Genomic DNA, 18,435 nt, shown 5'->3' with positions numbered 1-18,435 from the left:
TGTTCTTTTTTTTTTTTTTTTTTTTTTGCGGTACGCGGGCCTCTCACTGTTGTGGCCTCTCCCGCTGCAGAGCACAGGCTCCGGACGCGCAGGCTCAGCGGCCATGGCTCACTGGCCCAGCCGCTCTGCGGCATGTGGGATCTTCCCGGACCAGGGCACGAACACGTGTGCCCTGCATCGGCAGGCGGACTCTCAACCACTGCGCCACCAGGGAAGCCCCTCCCCCCATGTTCTTTCGAAGAAAGAAAATGTTCTTTTATTTGGTCCAAGTTCTGATCCCTGGAAGTCTCTGCCTAGTCCATTCTCCAGAACTGTTGACAGAGCCCTCCATGAGTGAGGTGGAGATCCTTCCTTTTACATTCTTTTCCTTGGCCTTCTGACAAGGACATTGGAAAATATACCATTCTAGAATCCTAAGAAGCCTTCTCAGCCTGCTTCCTGCCACAGAATGTTAAGATGTCATTTTTATAACTCATATAGTCTTAGTCCCTTTTAGTCCAGGCTGAGGTTAGCCCAACACAATATGCTCAAAGACTTTGGGGATATTTCCATGTATTTGATTCTAACCAAGGTCATTTGCCAAAAACCACATCCACCATTCTTCTTGAGACGCATCCCTCTTTCTAGACTCAGTTATAAGTACTTCAGGCACATCAGCTTCTGTGAAGCACACAGTGCAATACAACAATAATTATTTCTCAATTACAGGTTTGCAGGTCATTTGGGGCAGCTCTGATTCAGCATGTAGTTTCGCATTATGGGGAAGCTGGTGTAGCTCTGCTCCATGTGTCTTTTATTTTCCTCGCGGGTCCAGCAGACTATCCAGAGGTCATGTTTTGCTCATGGCAATGGAAGAGAAGCGTGGCCTCCAAGTGCACTCTGGAAGTGAATGAAGGGATGGGAACACAGACATCTAACATCCTTGGCCCAGATGTGGCACATCCCTTCAGTTCCCATTCCACTTTACCAAACCAGTGATGAGGCACCACAGAGCTGCAAAAGGACTGAGAAGTGCAGTCCCTGGCTGGGAAGCTGCTTCCCAAAAACAGTGCTACACTGTGGAAGGGAAGCTCAAATCTTCAGAACTCAACTGGCCTTTTCTGCCACGATAGAGAAGCATTTCACTATACAGCCTTATGTAAAAGAAAACACGTTAAGAAATATATACTATATAGGGACTTCCCTGGTGGTCCAATGGTTAAGACTTCGCCTTCCAATGCAGGAGGTGTGGGTTCGATCCCTGGTTGGGGAGCTAAGATCCCACATGCCTCGCGGCCAAAAAACCAAAACATAAAACAAAAGCAATATTGTAACAAATTCAATAAAGACTTTATAAATGGTCCACATCAAAAAAAATCTTCAAAAAAAAGAAATATATACAGTATAATGTCATTTCTATGATCTATAGAGTTCGATGTTGATGTACTTGAGACCTAGATAAATAGAGAAAAAATCTGGAACTATATATTGATAGTGGTTACTGATGCATAGTGAGATTACAAGTAGTTTTACTTTTTCACTTATATACAAAAAAGAAAAATTTATACTTTAAGAAATAAAGTATAATTTTTATAATTAGAAAATAATACTATAATATAAAGTTCAAACAAATTTCTTTTTTACAGCATAGTGATATTTGCCATTTTCACTAAGGATCTGTAGTAAGACATTGTCATTCTTTTTCACTTTTTCCTTCATTCTGGAAAAAAAAGTACCCATTTTTAATTTCTGTCATTTCTTTGAAAAAAATGATTATGCTTTATTTTTGGTCTGCCACTGAACTTTGTCCTTATTTTGAGAATGCTCACAAAATGGTACATTCCTCTGGGTATGCTGATAGTCAAGGGCATTACCTTTCAGCACACAAAAACAGCAGGGATAAAAGCCTTTTTACATGCCATTTTAGAAGGAATTATTTCAGGTGGTCTTGGGGTCAAGTTCGATGTCAGTGGATATGTTCCCAAGAGACAGAAGAGCTTAGAAATTCTTAGGGGCATAGAAATTAATGTTCCAATTTTTCACCTGTACTCTATTTTTTTTTTTTTTTTTTTTTTGATTTTGGGGGCCCCCCCCTTTTGTCGCCCCCCCCGTTGAGCACAGGCTCCGGACGTGCACGCTCAGCGGCCATGGCTCACGGGCCCAGCCGCTCCACAGCATGTGGGATCTTCCCGGACCGGGGCACGAACCCGTGTCCCCTGCATCGGCAGGCGGACTCTCAACCACTGCGCCACCAGGGAAGCCCTGTAGTCTATTTTTAATAGATTCATATTGACAAACAGTCACCGTCATCTTCCATTTGGTCATCTCTACCTACAGAAGGAGACTGAATGTATACTATCCAAACCATTCATTTAAACTGCTTCTCATGAAGGTAACTTGTTAACTACAGTTCGAGAATTTCCTTTATAAATGATTTCTTACCAATACTGAAAATGAAGTCTGTAATTACCATAAGCTGAAATAAATCATGAATTTAAAAGTTTTATTTCAAGTTTTATTTGCCTAAATCTAATGTTTTAGGCGCCATCTTATTCTTCTGTCACAAAACCCTTGGCAATTATCTCCAATAAGGAGTATACTTTTCAGAGTATTATAAAGTATGGAGGGGCAAGGTACAAAACAAATTAGCAGTTCATTTCTCCAAGAAAGTTAATATCTAATTGGGAAAATAAAGCATATGTAGAAAATTATCTAGACTACAATAACAGTATTATCAGTATGGTCACATTCCATGTGATAAAAAAGCATGAAATCTCCCTCATGAAGCTCCCAGTCTCCCTCTGAATTATTCAAAATCTTAGAGGTTTACATGGTACAAAAGAGGATCTGTCTGCCATCTCCTCCCTATTGGAGACATTGTTTACATCTGCAACATATGCAATAGCTAATAATGTGGTCTCCAAAGAGAGACTGCCTGGGTCTCAGTCTTTGAATTCTGGTTCTGTCACCTCTCTCGGTAATTTATCACCTCGCTTAGCTTCAGTTACCTGACCTAAAAAATATGTAGTGAGAATTTAATAAATTAATTCTTGTAAAGACCTTAGAACAGTGCATCGTACGTAGTAAGTATGCAGTGAATGCCAGTTCTTAATAGGCTCCTAGCTGCCACGTGGTGTTATTGTTGCAAACTTGTCCTCCAAAGTCTGACAGGTGAAGCTGCCACTCTATGATGGTACACCACTAACTATTACCATGCATGTCATCTCAGTTCTTCAGCATAGGACCATCCTACTTCCTCAGGGCTAAGCTTGGCAAAGGATGACCCCACACGTGGACTCCATAGGGTTACAGCTTTGACTTATCATCTCTTTAGGGACTACTCCCAGCCATCTCACAGAATGATAGCCATCATCCACAGTGCTTGATTGGAATGAATCAGATGGTTACCTCTTCAAAGACCCTAACTACTGCCCCTTTCCCTTCCTATAAGAGATCCATGCAAAGAATTAAGACAACTCTTCTTTCTAATCATAAATTCATGACACATGAAGGATGTAATTATACACCTGTCATCCTCGGGCAAAAGGTCAAGACCTATTGCACCTGGAGAAAGGGAATAGAAAAACATTCTTCTGTCCCTCCAGGAAGGGCAGGAAGTCATCTGGGCTCAGATGATTAGTGGTCTCCTACAAATAGGGAAAGGGAAAAATCATTTGAAAATCCTACCCCCAAGGCTCAGAAACACAGAACTTACCTATGACTGAGGCTGAACTAGTACAACAGAGAATACACTGCATGACTATCCTGAACAACCAAGCCAGCAAGCATTGAGTAAAAAGTAACAGCAGTCCACTGCTGGGAGAAGGACAAGAGATTGGAAAGAGACACTGTCTGAGGCACAGGCACAAAGGGAAGACCTAAAGCTGAAGATGGAGCAGATATTGGGAAAAATTCTCCAAAAACCAATTACCACCCTAAGGACATGGAATTTAAACCTGTGATGTGCTGAGGATCATAATAGCAATAAAACCACACCCAGCTCAACTCCTGATTAGATTAATTCAATATCCCCTCCCCCTCTACCACCTAGCCCAAAAAAGGTGGACATTTCCAAGCACAAATAATATTAATTTGTCTTTACTGTTCTACACTAAATGCCCAACATTCAAATAAAACATACAACACACAAAGAAGCAAGGAAAAGTAACACAATGCCAGAAGACAAAGCAATCAACAGAACCTGACTCAGATGTAACCTAGATTTGTAATTATCAAAGAATTGAAAATATGATTAATATGTTGAAGGCTCTAGTGGAAAAAATGGACAATATGTATAAACAACTGGGGAATTTCAGCAGAAAGATGAAAAAGATAAATCAAATGTAAATGCTAGAAATGAAAAAAAAAAAAGAAGGTAACAGAGATGAAGTATGCCCTTAATGGGTTAATCAGTATACTTGAAGCAGCTGAGAAAAGAATGGGTGAAATTAAAGATAGGTCAATAGAAATCACACACACACACACAAAAAAAAACCATGAAGAGAAAAAATGTTTAAGAAAAAGAGAAAGAACAGAAGAGAAAATCTAAGAGTTGCACAATATTAAACAGTCTAATATTTATGTAATTGGAGTTGTAGGAGATGAGAGAGAAAGAGGCAGAAAAAATAAACTATGGACTTTAGGTGATTATGATGTGTCACTGTCAGTTCAGCAATTGTAACAAATGTACCCTCTAGTAGGGGGTATTCATAATGAAGGAGGCTATGCATGAGTGGGGTCAGGGACTATATGGGAAATCTCTGTACCTTCCCCTCAATTTTGCTCTGAACCTTAAACTGCTCTAAAAAACGAAGTCTTAACAAAAAAATTTTTTTAAGTTCAAGGAGAAATAAACAAATCCACAATTATACTTAAAAACTTCAATCCTCTCTCAGTGATTAATAGAATTAGTAAACATATATGAGCAGAGATATCACTAACATCATGCTTAATAGTGAAAGACTGAATGCTTTTCCCCTAAGACTGGGAAAAAGACAAGCATATCCACTTCTACCACTCCTATTCAACATAATACTGGAGGTCCCAGGCAGTGCAGTAAGACAAAAGATATAAAAGAGAAAAGAAAAAAAAGGCATACGAGTTGGAAAAGAAGAAACTCTATTTGCAGAAAACATAATTGTCTATGTAGAATATCCCAAGGGATCTACACACACCCACACCCCCCCACACACACACACAATCAACTAGAACTAATAAGTGAGCTTAGCAAGGACACAGGATAAAAATTCAATATACAAAAGCAATTGAATTTCTATATACCAATGAACAATTGGAAATTACAATGAATAAATAAATTGCTTGCAAAAATAAACAATGTCTTTTCCCAACTGATCACTCTGCTAACTAAAGTAAGAAGCCAGAATAGTACTTAATATTTTAAATATATAGATCAAAAAAGTCTTAGTGTTAAAGTTTGGAAAAGATTACTTTCTCCCTGCATTGTGAATTAAACTAGATTATTTGTGTTATTTTAGAAATATTAAGCAAACTATTTCCAAAAAAAAAAAATTTGTTTCAAACTCAATTTCTTTTATCAGCTAAAGAAATATAAAGTATATTTTGATCTTTACTGTCTCATGTTCAACAGTATTTGTATTGATAAATGTTGTTCTTATCTTCATTTTCTACATTTGAAATAGTATAGTAAGAAAATGTTTGTGGAATGGACATTTTAAAAATCATATTTAAGGTGACTTGCCTCAAAAAAATCCACTGCTGTGTTGCCTACTGCATTGTAGACTATGCTGTAGCAGTTATGACAAGCCTTTCCTTCCCACGCCCACAGCAGATCACTAGTCACAGCATCTTTGTCCTTTATCCTTTGACTAGGCTTAGAATTCTTCTCAGCACAGCCACCACCTGACAGCCATTACCAGTCAAACAGAGTTGACACGCAAGTTGAAACCTATTTAACATCCTAGAGTTACACCAACAAGTCCAAATTCCTTTGGAAATTAAGGCTCCATAATTGAACACATCCTAACCTCCTTATCTGTCCAGTAAAATTTCCTTTGGCCTTCTCTCTGCCTTTTCCAAATTTGCCTTTCTTCCAGGCCTAGCTCAGTCTCAACATCAACCATACATCCTTTCCTCAAATACTTGGGTTTACAACGAGTATTCGCTTTTGTGAGCTCCTATCCCACACCTAAGCAATACCACATTTTAATACTAATCTGTCCTACTTTGGGGTCATGAGTTGCGACTTTGACTCCCCAAATTGACAAGTGTCCTGTCCCATGATTACTGTATAGTCTGCCCATCATAAAGCTGAAGGCAATACAGGAACTCAATAGCTACCATAGGTAACTTGTTCTGTTAAAATGGTAACGCCTAATGAAAAGGACCCTGCCGATGGTGTGTAAATAAAGAACTGCTGCTGTTTGATGTTCACTAAACACTATAAATACTTTGGAACAACTCGTTCTAAGTTGTTCATATCATTCTAATTGTGTTCATACACCTCTAAACTTTTTTCCCAAGCTTTCCTGGAATTTCCACGTCTTCCAAATATCTTCACAAACATCATTTTAGTGGGTGCTCTGCTTCATTATATGCATATTGGGGGGAAAAAAGATTGGAATGAAGTGAACCAAATTGTTGACAGTGATTAACTTTCAGTGGCAAATTTACTGTGATATTTATTTCCATCTTTGTTTTTTATCTTTTACAAATTTTCAGCAGTTAGAATGTACTATTTTTATACTTGGAAAAATAAAGGTAATTCAAAAAATACTCTCACCCTTTACTGTATGAGGCTGAGCTTCTTATTGGTAACAGTGTCCCTCCCATGCTGGATATTTTTGATTACTGAGGTTTCTGCAAAGCTACTATTACTCCTTGTGGTAAGAATAAAGAGAAAGATGATGGTCATTTCACTAAAAGAAATAGAACATCTAGTGCTTTCACAACATACCCAGACACACACAGAAACACACACACACAATAACTTCTTCTTTAAATCTAAAATTAGGGTTTCTCTGTGGGACAATTACAAATCAAGTATTTTTTTAAAAGCCCCCTTTAACAAATTATATATGCTGCCTCTTTTCATTTAAAAATTTTTGCCTCTATTCTTTCATTTTACACATTTCTCATCACTTTTTCTCTGCTTACTCTTTGATGGCAGAGAAATATTACAATTAATATCCTAGGCTTATTTTGCCAATATATGGTATTACAGTATGTTTATAGTCTCAGAAATTACAAAAGCAGATATATTTCCCAATCTTTAAATAATATCATGCAGAACTTGGGAAGAGAGAAAGGTAAACAGGTAGGTAGGTAGGTAGATAGACATCCGACATTAGTTAGCAAGTTTCAGCTAATGAACGAACCTAAAGAAAAGGAATAAAATTAATTTTACCTTGGAAATATATAAAAGGAATATTAATAGAGCTTACTCTTTTGTTCCCATGAAGCTCAGAAATGATTACTCAAGTGGCAGTGCATAAATCCTAATTTTAAAAGAGATACCTGTGGCACCTTAAAACATTCTCATAATTTTATTATTTCATTCCTATTTTGTGTTAATTTTTCTCATATATTGATAGAAGTTTTGACAAATGGTGATCTGTCTTTTCACCAATAACAGAAATCAAACAAACAAAAAAGAGCTGAATTTTATTTCAGTACATTGACCACCCCTATATTTACACGCATATTTTATATATATATGACCCGTAGGAACTAAGACCAAACAAGACGACATTGATCTCACTTGCCCAAAGAACTCTTTCCGGTTCTGTCTCTTTGCCTGGCTGTCTGTTCCACAACTGAGTTCATTTAGTTTGTAATTTCTCTGTTCACAGCAGAACCTGCAACTTTTTGAATGACCACAGTAATCCCCTAGAGCCACTGTTTACGATGATTTTTTATACAAATGCTGTCACTGCAGGGAGTTTTCTTCTCAAGTACACTGAACTTTTGACAATCCATATGGTCTTAATGAATTTCCCAGGTGCTGAACACCATCCAACCTGTATTTTTGGCAGCCTGCAGAGGCATTTAAGCCTGCCTTTGTCATTCTTCCTAATGCTGCTTAAGATGTTTTTTAGAGGAGAAAGTGTGAAGTAGGTGGTGGAAACAATCAAGCTTTGCATGCTTACATTATCAATGCAAAAGTACTGTCAAGGAGAATTCACTTCTGAGAGAAGGAAACAAACCTGTTCACTTAATAACTATAGAGAACTATTATTGGAATACGTGTTTGAAATGTTATTTTATATTTCTAGATTGAGTTTTCTGCCTTTAGTCCACTAGAAAAAGTAGTGTACGATATTTTCTTCACCTAACTTATAAATCTGGGTAAGTTTAGAGTGAGCACAAAATTGGCCCAATTGTCAACCTTGCTTATTATGGAATTCCAGATTAATTTTAGAGTATTCCCATATATTTATTGGCTAGCTGAACTGAAATAATGGCTAATCAGTTAATGATACGGATGGACAGATACTATTAAGACCACCTAGAAAGGAAGAAAATATTTTAAAATCTTTAAACTACATTTAGAAGTTAATGTGTAAATCTATCCCTTTTTTCTCTATTTATTAAGCCTCTACTTTACAAATGTTGCCCACAAAACCCCAGGAGGTAGGCATTATGAATACATTTTATGGAGCAATGACTGGAATCCTTCTTTCTCTAACTCTAAAACCATACACTTAAGCACTTATGCTATTTTTGCCCAATCTGAAAAATATGTTGGTCATTATAGTGCACATTTTTGGCATTTTTTTAAAATGGCTGCTCAGAAAAATGAACCCCCTGTCCATGCTTTGGGTCCAACATTGTGCGAGTCAGTCTTCGCAGGAGACAGCTCGACCTCCCATTGCCAATGCCTAGAAGGCCAGACGCTTGTGCTCCCAGACAGCTAGCGTTCAGACTTGTGTTAAGTTCAACATTCTGGTGTCCCAACCTGGGATTTTGAATCTGGCACAAAGACTCAAAGAAGGAGAGAAAGTTTAAAATTCATTTCTAGCTTCGGCAGCATCCAGTACTTAGTTTCCAGTGATGATATTCACAACAAAATCAAGAATCTAAGAGCCTAGGGGTGATGTCACCAGTGGCACTATTACAAGCAGATCATTCCACGGTGTGATTTGCATGTGTCTGTGGGTGCATTGTCTTGAGCCTGGTTCTGTGCCTCATTCTCCAAAATTTTCATCAATTCTATATGTCTAGCCAACAAGTATCTTCTCAACTTCAGTTTACCATAACTGGTTTCTGCATCTTACATACTTACAGGTTGGCAGAGCTAAAGGATAATCATTTGCTTACCCCTATACCATATTATTTCTCTATCCCTGTTTTACCAGCAGGAATTATAGCATTATCCATTACCTCTCTAAAATCCATCCTTCCCTTTTTTGCTCAATTGTAAAAACTCTGATTGGCCAGGCAGATGGCCATTCAACTGAAGACTAAATTCCCCAAATTTCCTTACAGCTAGGTTGGTTCATGTAACTAAGTTTTGGCTGGTGTGATGTGAGTGGAAATGATTGGGACAACTTCCGCATCATGACAGTAAAGGAAAGAAGCATTCTCTCCACTTCACCTTCTTCCCTCACTGTAACTAGAAGGCAGACATGGCAGTGAAAGTTGAAGCAGCTATTTCAGACCATAAGACGGATACCGCAGGTTGAGAAGGCAGAACAACAATGCAGGTGTGTGGGTCCTGGACGAAGTGCAGCCTTCAGCCCTGGTCTGCTTACCCTTGTACCATTACTCATGAACTTCTATTTTTTTTTTAAAGTCATTGTTACTTTGGACTTCATTGCACAGCCAAACTAATGTGGCCACTGGCATTTTCAACCTTATTCTACAACTTCTCACCAGTTATCCTCTACCTTGACTCTGTTGAAGCTTTCTCATGAGAAGAGAAACACTGCTTCATGTGCCTCCCACTTGAACTTCTTAAAATTCATTTACTTTGTTAGCTACTCAGCAGTAACCGAAGTGGGAAGAAATGACAGGGGGATTGCTTGGCCACTTGTGCCACAACGGCAGAAACAGAAGCCCCAGTGTAGCATGAAGAGGTGTAGCAAATTCTAATGAGCATGGAAAGGTCAGGCCTTAGTTTTACATGCTTCTTGAAAAGTGGTATGAGGCCTTTTAGCAGTACTTAAATAACTTTGTCGTGCTGGTTTTCATTCTGAGGTTCATGGCACACTACCTAAATAGAAGAGCAAATAAAAGAAAACAGCTGTGTTGTGGTTTATGACATTCACATTTGCTATTGACAAAACTGCAGTTGAGGTTATTTTTTTATTAATCACACTGAACAAAGGTTCCAAAAGTAAGTCTCTCTTTTTCCAATTAAACATAATCTCTATTCCATAAATTAAAATTTAAAAGGTCGAATGCAAAGCACTTATGAAGCTCTTCCTTTCTTTTCTCAGCTTACAGTCTGACCATTTCCATGTGCATAAGATAAGAGGGTTGGGAAACAAGTGGCTTTGCTAAACATTTTGGTATGTGGAGAAACCATTCCGGCACCAATGCTATGGGACTGCAGTAGAGTCCACACACAAATGAAACCTGTCTACTGTAATAAATTACCGCGCACATTAGAGCCTTGATCTGACCCAAAATGCTTCATAATGGGTGTTTTACTATGTCTAAATCTCTGCTTTCTTTGGGGTGGAAAAAAAAGAAAAAAACCCTGAATCTTTTCCCATCTGTGGTTCATGTTCTACAGCTAAGGGGAATAAAAGAAACTATTTCTGTGCCGTTGCAAGAATGTAAAAGTTTACTGCTTCCAGGAAGTCGGATCAAGTCATTAGTAATTATAAGCACTAAAATTACTATCACTATTAATTTTCTTTACCCACCCAAAATTCTAGAACATTTTTAAATACAGTTGGAATTGTCATTTAAAAAGACATATGCACACACATTACATATCATAAAGTCATATTCTTGAACCATTATCAATTTCCTTCCATACGTACTAGAAAATCCAAGAGATTTGATCACTTCTTCCCTCTGTTCTGATACTTATCAGGACAAGTGTCTCTTAATAGTATGAAGAGGACCAGCTAAGAGCTCAGCTGCCAAAGACGACTGCTTTAAAGTCCTTGTAATATCAGCCTAAGACAGCCTACAAGATGAGCAAAGTGATTAATCACAGACCTGTGAACATAGGTAAGCAAACCACAGCCAAATGGACAATGTTTCACAAAGAACGTGTAATCTTTGGAAGCTGGGGCTTCTTCTACCACACACATTCCATAATGGCTATAAATTCCTTTACCACTAAATACCCACTGAGCTCTGAGCCAAGAGAAGGAATGAAATCCTGTCTATACAATATCAAGATGGCCAACTGATTTAGTTTATTTCAACAAATATTTACGACTACTTTCTATATGCCAGGCACTAGGCTAGGTGATAAGGATGTAGCAGTGAATTAGACACAGCTCCTAAACTCTACATTCTTACAGGCTTGTGGTGATTATAGACCCTGAAACAGATCACTTCAACGTGTAACGAGCACAGCTATTAGCACACAGACAAGTAAAAGTGCCTGGGTTCAAATTCTAACTCTACCATGTACTCATATGTTATTTGAATTTGCAATGCCTCAATTTCCTGATCTACAAAATGGGAATAATAATTGTACCTGCCTTAAAGGGCTGTTGTGAGGATTAAATGAGAAAATATAATTAAATCACTTAGAACAAATCCTGGTTAGAGTAGATACTCAATAATTATGAACCACGGTCTTTGAAGTAAAATGAAATTGTCCAGGGAGACAAGAGAAGAAAGAGGGTCCTAGGATGCAACCATAAGGAGCTTCAGCATTTAAAGATTAGGAAGAGAAGGTGAAATCTTCAAAAGAAAATGAGAAGTAGCCAAAGGTGATTAAAAAAAAAAGTCAGAGGGTCTCACAGAAATGAGGGGGAAAGCATGTTTATCAAGGAGTTGATAAAACATACCAAAAACTAAAAAGAGTTCAAGGAAGGCGGAACTGAATATTGTCCTTTGAAGTCATTAGGTCCTTGGTGGTCTTGACAAGAACCAATGAATGAAATGGTGTGAGTGGAAGTAAACGATGCTCAAATGAAGACTCCAGGGGAGATAAGGCGGTCTGGCTGTGAAGAGGAGAGGCCTGATGGGGCAACAGCTGGAAGGTCTTAGAGGACCCCAGGAAGACTTTTTTAAGATAGAAGAGACTAAAGTATGTTCAAATCCTGCGATCCATGAATGGGTGGCAAATGGGGAATCCTGAGCACAGCCTTCTCAACTTTCAAAGCATAGAAAACTATCGCTACTTCTCAGGAACCCTTTCTGATACTCTAAGTTAGGTGATGTACCCATAGAAAAATGTCTGCAGACCGCTACTAAACCACTTACCATGCTGAAATTATTGGTTTACTTGTTATTGCACTCACTAAAAGAGAATGCACTTCAGGGCAGGGATTACTTATCTACTCCCATGCCTGACATGTTCAATTCACTAGTCAAACAAGAAAGTCTAACCCATGAGTAAAATCAGTTCTATTTAGTCGTTAAACACAAATGTCCAATTCTCCTCATTTTCAAAAAATAGTCTGGCCAGAGAAAGACTATGAACTTTTTAAAAGGCCTAGGTAAAGAGATTTCTTATCTAGACTTGAACTTAACTTTTTTTTTTTTCTGCAGTATGTGGGCCTCTCACTGTTGTGGCTTCTCCCGTTGCGGAGCACAGGCTCCGGACACGCAGGCTCAGCGGCCATGGCTCACGGGCCCAGCCGCTCCGCGACATGTGGGATCTTCCCGGACCGGGGCACGAACCCGTGTCCCCTGCATCGGCAGGCGGACTCTCAACCACTGCGCCACCAGGGAAGCCAGAACTTAACTTTTTTAAATGTGTTAGAACAGATAAAAGCTACACAGACTGTAAGATTTCCTGTCTATCTTGTAAGTACTATATTTTATGCACTTTTGTATCCTCCACTGAGTCCAGCAAGGCACTCAACATAAAGTAAGAGGTTCAATACAGTAATTTCTCTTCAGTGTTGGTCAAACAGCTTGTGTCTCCCACCAATTTGACAAAAGAAAGTTCACACAAAACAGCAGGTAAATGTATCACGGTGAATAAGACCATCCATTTGCCACATCAAGTAGATGTACTGGTCTCTCAGCAATGCAGCCTTTTTTAGCTGTCAGGTGATTGAATTGCCAGCTTAAGTTCTAACTGTTTAAATTTGTTGTGTTGGAAATTTATAATGAAGTTAATCTACTCTCAGGAACACCTCTGATGGGCAGAGGAGTTGTATAGCAGCATAAAAATAAAATCTTCCCTAGTAAGAAACATTTACACGGTGACCAATCCATTGTTCTCCAGGATGAATCGGTACAGGACATTTTCTATGCAAAATACAGTCATTTTATTTTTCTGCTTCTGTTCCTTCTGCCTCAGGCACAGATGCAGTAAGAAAGCTAAAAAGTCAGAAAAACAGAACTCAAGTGTTCTGCCATTCAACCTTTCTTGACTAAAGAAACCCAGCAAAGGATGTTATTTCCAGTCCCAGTACATAAGAAAAGTGCCACTAAATGCACATTTCTGTGGCAGAGGTCACTGATTCATCTATAGCTGTGTTTTCAGAAGTAAAATAATTTCTTCTGGAAGAAAAAAAATTTAATAGGAACATTTTAAGCTGTGAATTCAGGAAAATACTTGGTTAAAAACATGGGCCCTATCATTAGGTGAAAGATATTTTTAGGTCTGGGGCAGAGGAAAAACCTTCTCGCACTCTTTCTGGCACAGCTGGGGACCCAAAGAAAGTGGAGAACTGCATTCTTATTTCAAGCTATAAAATAAGCTGCTGTGCTAGACTAGGGCATTCAAAGTCTACGTGACTTCTGGGAAAGATAACTACGTAAGCACATGCATCTAGCTCTCCTTCTAAAATCCTACTGAAGTGACCAATGGAATATATTTTTTTAACATCTTTATTGGAGTATAATTGCTTTACAATGGTGTGTTAGTTTCTGCTGTATAAAAAAGTGAATGAGCTATACATATACATATATCCCCATATCTCCTCCCTCTTCCATCTCCCTCCCACTCTCCCTATCCCACCCCTCTAGGTGGTCACAAAGCACAGAGCTGATCTCCCTGTGCTATGCGGCTGCTTCCCACTAGCTATCTGTTTTTCATTTGGTAGTGTATATGTGTCCATGCCACTCGCTCACTTCATCTCAGCTTACCCTTCCCCCTCCCCACGTCCCCAAGTCCATTCTCTATGTCTGCATCTTTATTCCTGTCCTGTCCCTAGGTTCTTCAGAACCATTTATTTGTTGTGTTTTTTTTTTAGATTCCATATATATATGTTAGCATACACAATTTGTTTTCCTCCTTCTGACTTACTTCACTCTGTATGAGAGACTCTAGGTCCATCCAACTCACTACATATAACTCAATTTTGTTTCTTTTTATGGATGAATAATGTTCCATTGTATATATGTGCCACATCTTCTTTATTCATTCATCCATTGATGGACACTTAGGTTGCTTCCATGTCCTGGCTATTGTAAATACAGCTGCATTGAACATTGTGGTACATGACTCTTTCTGAATTATGGTTTTCTCAGGGTATATGACCAGTAGTGGGATAGCTGGGTAGTATGGTAGCTCTATATTTAGTTTTTTAAGGAACCTCCATACTGTTCTCCATAGTGGCTCTATCAATTTACATTCCCACCAAAAGTGCAAGAGGGTTCCCTTTTCTCCACACCCTCTCCAGCATTTATTGTTTGTTGATTTTTTTATGATGGCCGTTCTGACCGGTGTGAGGCGATACCTCATTGTACTTTTGATTTGCATTTCTCTAATGATTAGTGATGTTGAGCATCCTTTCATGTGTTTCTGGCAATCTGTATATCTTCTTTGGAGAAATGTCTATTTAGGTCTTCTGCCCATTTTTGGATTGGGTTGTTTGTTTTTTTCATATTGAGCTGCATGAGCTTCCTGTATATTTTGGAGATTAATCCTTTGTCAGCTGTTCTGTTTGCAAATATTTTCTCCCATTCTGAGGGTTGTCTTTTTGTCTTGTTTATGGTTTCCTTTGCTGTGCAAAAGCTTTTAAGTTTCATTAAGTCCCAAGTTTTAATTTTTGTTTTTATTTCCATTTCTCTAGGAGGTGGGGCAAAAAGCATCTAGCTGTGATTTATGTCATAGAGTGTTCTGCCTATGTTTTCCTCTAAGAGTTTTATAGTGTCTGGCCTTACATTTAGGTCTTTAATCCATTTTGAGTTTATTTTTGTGTATGGTGTTAGGAAGTGTTCTAATTTCATTTTTTCCATGTAGCTGTTCAGTTTTCGCAGCACCACATATTGAAGAGGCTGTCTTTTTCCACTGTATATTCTTGCCTCCTTTATCAAAAATAAGGTGACCATATGTGCATGGGTTTATCTCTGGGCTTTCTATCCTGTTCCATTGATCTATGTTTCTGTTTTTGTGCCAGCACCATACTGTCTTGATTACTGTGGCTTTGTAGTATAGTCTGAAGTCAGGGAGCCCGATTCCTCTAGCTCTGTTTTTCTTTCTCAAGACTGCTTTGGCTATTCGGGCTCTTTTGTGTTTCCACACAAATTGTGAAATTTTTTGTTCTAGTTCTGTGAAAAATGCCATTGGTAGTTTGATAGGGATTGCACTGAATCTGTAGATTGCTTTCGGTAGTAGAGTCATTTTCACAATGCTGATTCTTCCAATCCAAGAACATGGTATATCTCTCCATGTGTTTGTAACATCTTTAATTTCTTTCATCAGTGTCTTACAGTTTTCTGTATATGGGTGTTTTGTCTCTTTAGGTAGGTTTATTCCTTGGTATTTTATTCTTTTTGTTGCAATGGTAAATGGGAGTGTTTCCTTAATTTCTCTTTCAGATTATTTGCCATTAGTGTATATGAATGGAAGAGATTTCTGTGCATTAATTTTATATCCTGCTACTTTACCAAATTCATTGAGTAGCTCTAGGAGCTTTCTAGTAGCATCTTTGGGATCCTCTATGCATAGTATCATGTCATCTGCAAACAGTGACAGTTTTACTTCTTCTTTTCCAATTTGGATTCCTTTTATTTCTTTTTCTTCTCTGATTGCTGTGGCTAAAAATTCCAAAACTATGTTGAATAATGGTGGTGAGAGTGGGCAACCTTGTCTTTTCCTGATCTTAGTGGAAATGGTTTCAGTTTTTCACCATTGAGAATGATGTTGCTATGGGTTTGTCATACATGGCCTTTATTATGTTGAGGTATGTTCCCTCTATGCCTACTTTCTGGAGGGGTTTTATAATAAATGTTGTTGAATTTTGTCAAAAGCTTTTTCTGCATCTATTGAGATGATCATATGATTTTTCTCCCTCAATTTGTTAATATGGTGTATCACATTGATTGATTTGTGTATACTGAAGAATCCTTGGGATTCTTCCTGGGATAAACCCCACTTGATCATGGTGTATGATCCTTTTAATGTGCTGTTGGATTCTGTTTGCTAGTATTTTGTTGAGGATTTTTGCATCTATGTTCATCAGTGATATTGGCCTGTAGTTTTCTTTCTTTGGGACATCTTTGCCTGGTTTTGGTATCAGGGTGATGGTGGCCTCCTAGAATGAGTTTGGGAGTGTTCCCCCCTCTGCTATATTTTGGAAGAGTTTGAGAAGGATAGGTGTTAGCTCTTCTCTAAATGTTTGATAGAATTCGCCTGTGAAGCCATCTGGTCCTGGGCTTTTGTTTGTTGGAAGATTTTTAATCACAGTTTCAATTTCAATGCTTGAGATTGTTCTGTTTATATTCTCTATTTCTTCCTGGTTCAGTCTAGGAAGGTTGTGTTTTTCTAAGAACTTGTCCATTTCTTCCAGGTTGTCCATTTTATTGGCATAGAGTTGCTTGTAGTAATCGCTCATGACCCTTTGTATTTCTGCAGTGTCAGTTGTTACTTCTCCTTTTTCATTCCTAATTCTATTGATTTGAGTCTTCTCCCTTTTTTTCTTGATGAGTCTGGCTAGTGGTTTATCAATTTTGTTTATCTTCTCAAAGAAGAAGCTTTTAGTTTTATTGATCTTTGCTACTGTTTCCTTCATTTCTTTTCCATTTACCTCTGATCTGATCTTTATGATTTCTTTCCTTCTGCTAACTTTGGGGGTTTTTTGTTCTTCTTTCTCTAATTGCTTTAGGTGTAAGGTTAGGTTGTTTATTTGTGATGTTTCTTGTTTCTTGAGGTAGGACTATATTGCTATAAACTTCCCTCTCAGAACTGCTTTTGCTACATCCCATATGTTTTGGGTCATCGTGTTTTCACTGTCATTTGTTTCTAGGTATTTTTTGATTTCCTCTTTGATTACTTCATCTGATCTCTTGGTTATTTAGTAGTGTATTGTTTAACCTCCATGTGTTTGTATTTTTAACAAATTTTTTTCTTGTAACTGATATCTGGTCTCTTAGCGTTGTGGTCGGAAAAGGTACTTAATACGATTTCAATTTTCTTCAATTTACCAAGGCTTGATTTGTGACCCAAGATATGATCTATTCTGGAGGATGTTCCATGAGCACTTGAGAAGAAAGTGTATTGTGTTGTTTTTGGATGGAATGTCCTAAAAATATCAATTAAGTCCATCTTGTTTAATGTATCATTTAAAGCTTGTGTTTCCTTATTTATTTTCATTTTGGATGATCTGTCCATTGGTGAAAGTGGGGTGTTAAAGTCCCCTACTATGATTGTTTTACTGTTGACTTCCTCTTTTATGGCTGTTAGTATTTGCCTTAAGTATTGAGGTGCTCCTATGCTGGATGCATAAATATGTACAATGGTTATATCTTCTTCTTGGATCGATCCCTTGATCGTTATGTAGTATCCTTGTCTCTTGTAATAGTCTTTATTTTAAAGTCTATTTTGTCTGATAGGAGAATTTCTACTCCAGCTTTCTTTTGATTTCCATTTGCATGGAATATCGTTTCCATCCCCTCACTTTCAGTCTGTATGTGTCCCTAGGTCTGAAGTGGGTCTCTTGTAGAAAACATATATATGGGTCTTGTTTTTGTATTCATCCAGCCAGTCTATGTCTTTTGGTTGGAGCATTTAATCCATTTACATTTAAGGTAGTTATCGATATGCGTGTTCCTATTACCATTTTCTTAATTGTTTTGGGTTTGTTATTGTAGGTCTTTTCTTTATCTTGTGTTTCCTGCCTAGAGAAGTTCTTTTAGCATTTGTTGTAAAGCTGGTTGGTCGTTCTGAATTCTCTTAGCTTCTGCTTGTCTGTAAAGGTTTTAATTTCTCTGTCAAAAGTGAATGAGATCCCTCTGTGTAGAGTAATCTTGGTTGTATGTTTTTCTCTTTCATCACTTTAAATATGTCCTGCCAGTCCCTTCTGACTTGCAGAGTTTCTGCTGAAAGATCAGCTGTTAACCCCATGGGGATTCCCTTGTATATTATTTGTTGCTTTTCCCTTGCTG

This window comes from Monodon monoceros, unplaced genomic scaffold, assembly GCF_005190385.1.
Source record: "Monodon monoceros isolate NGI ecotype Baffin Bay Population unplaced genomic scaffold, NGI_Narwhal_1 Super_Scaffold_6, whole genome shotgun sequence".
Taxonomy (NCBI): Eukaryota; Metazoa; Chordata; class Mammalia; order Artiodactyla; family Monodontidae; genus Monodon; species Monodon monoceros.
Note: the sequence above shows the minus strand (reverse complement) of the source record.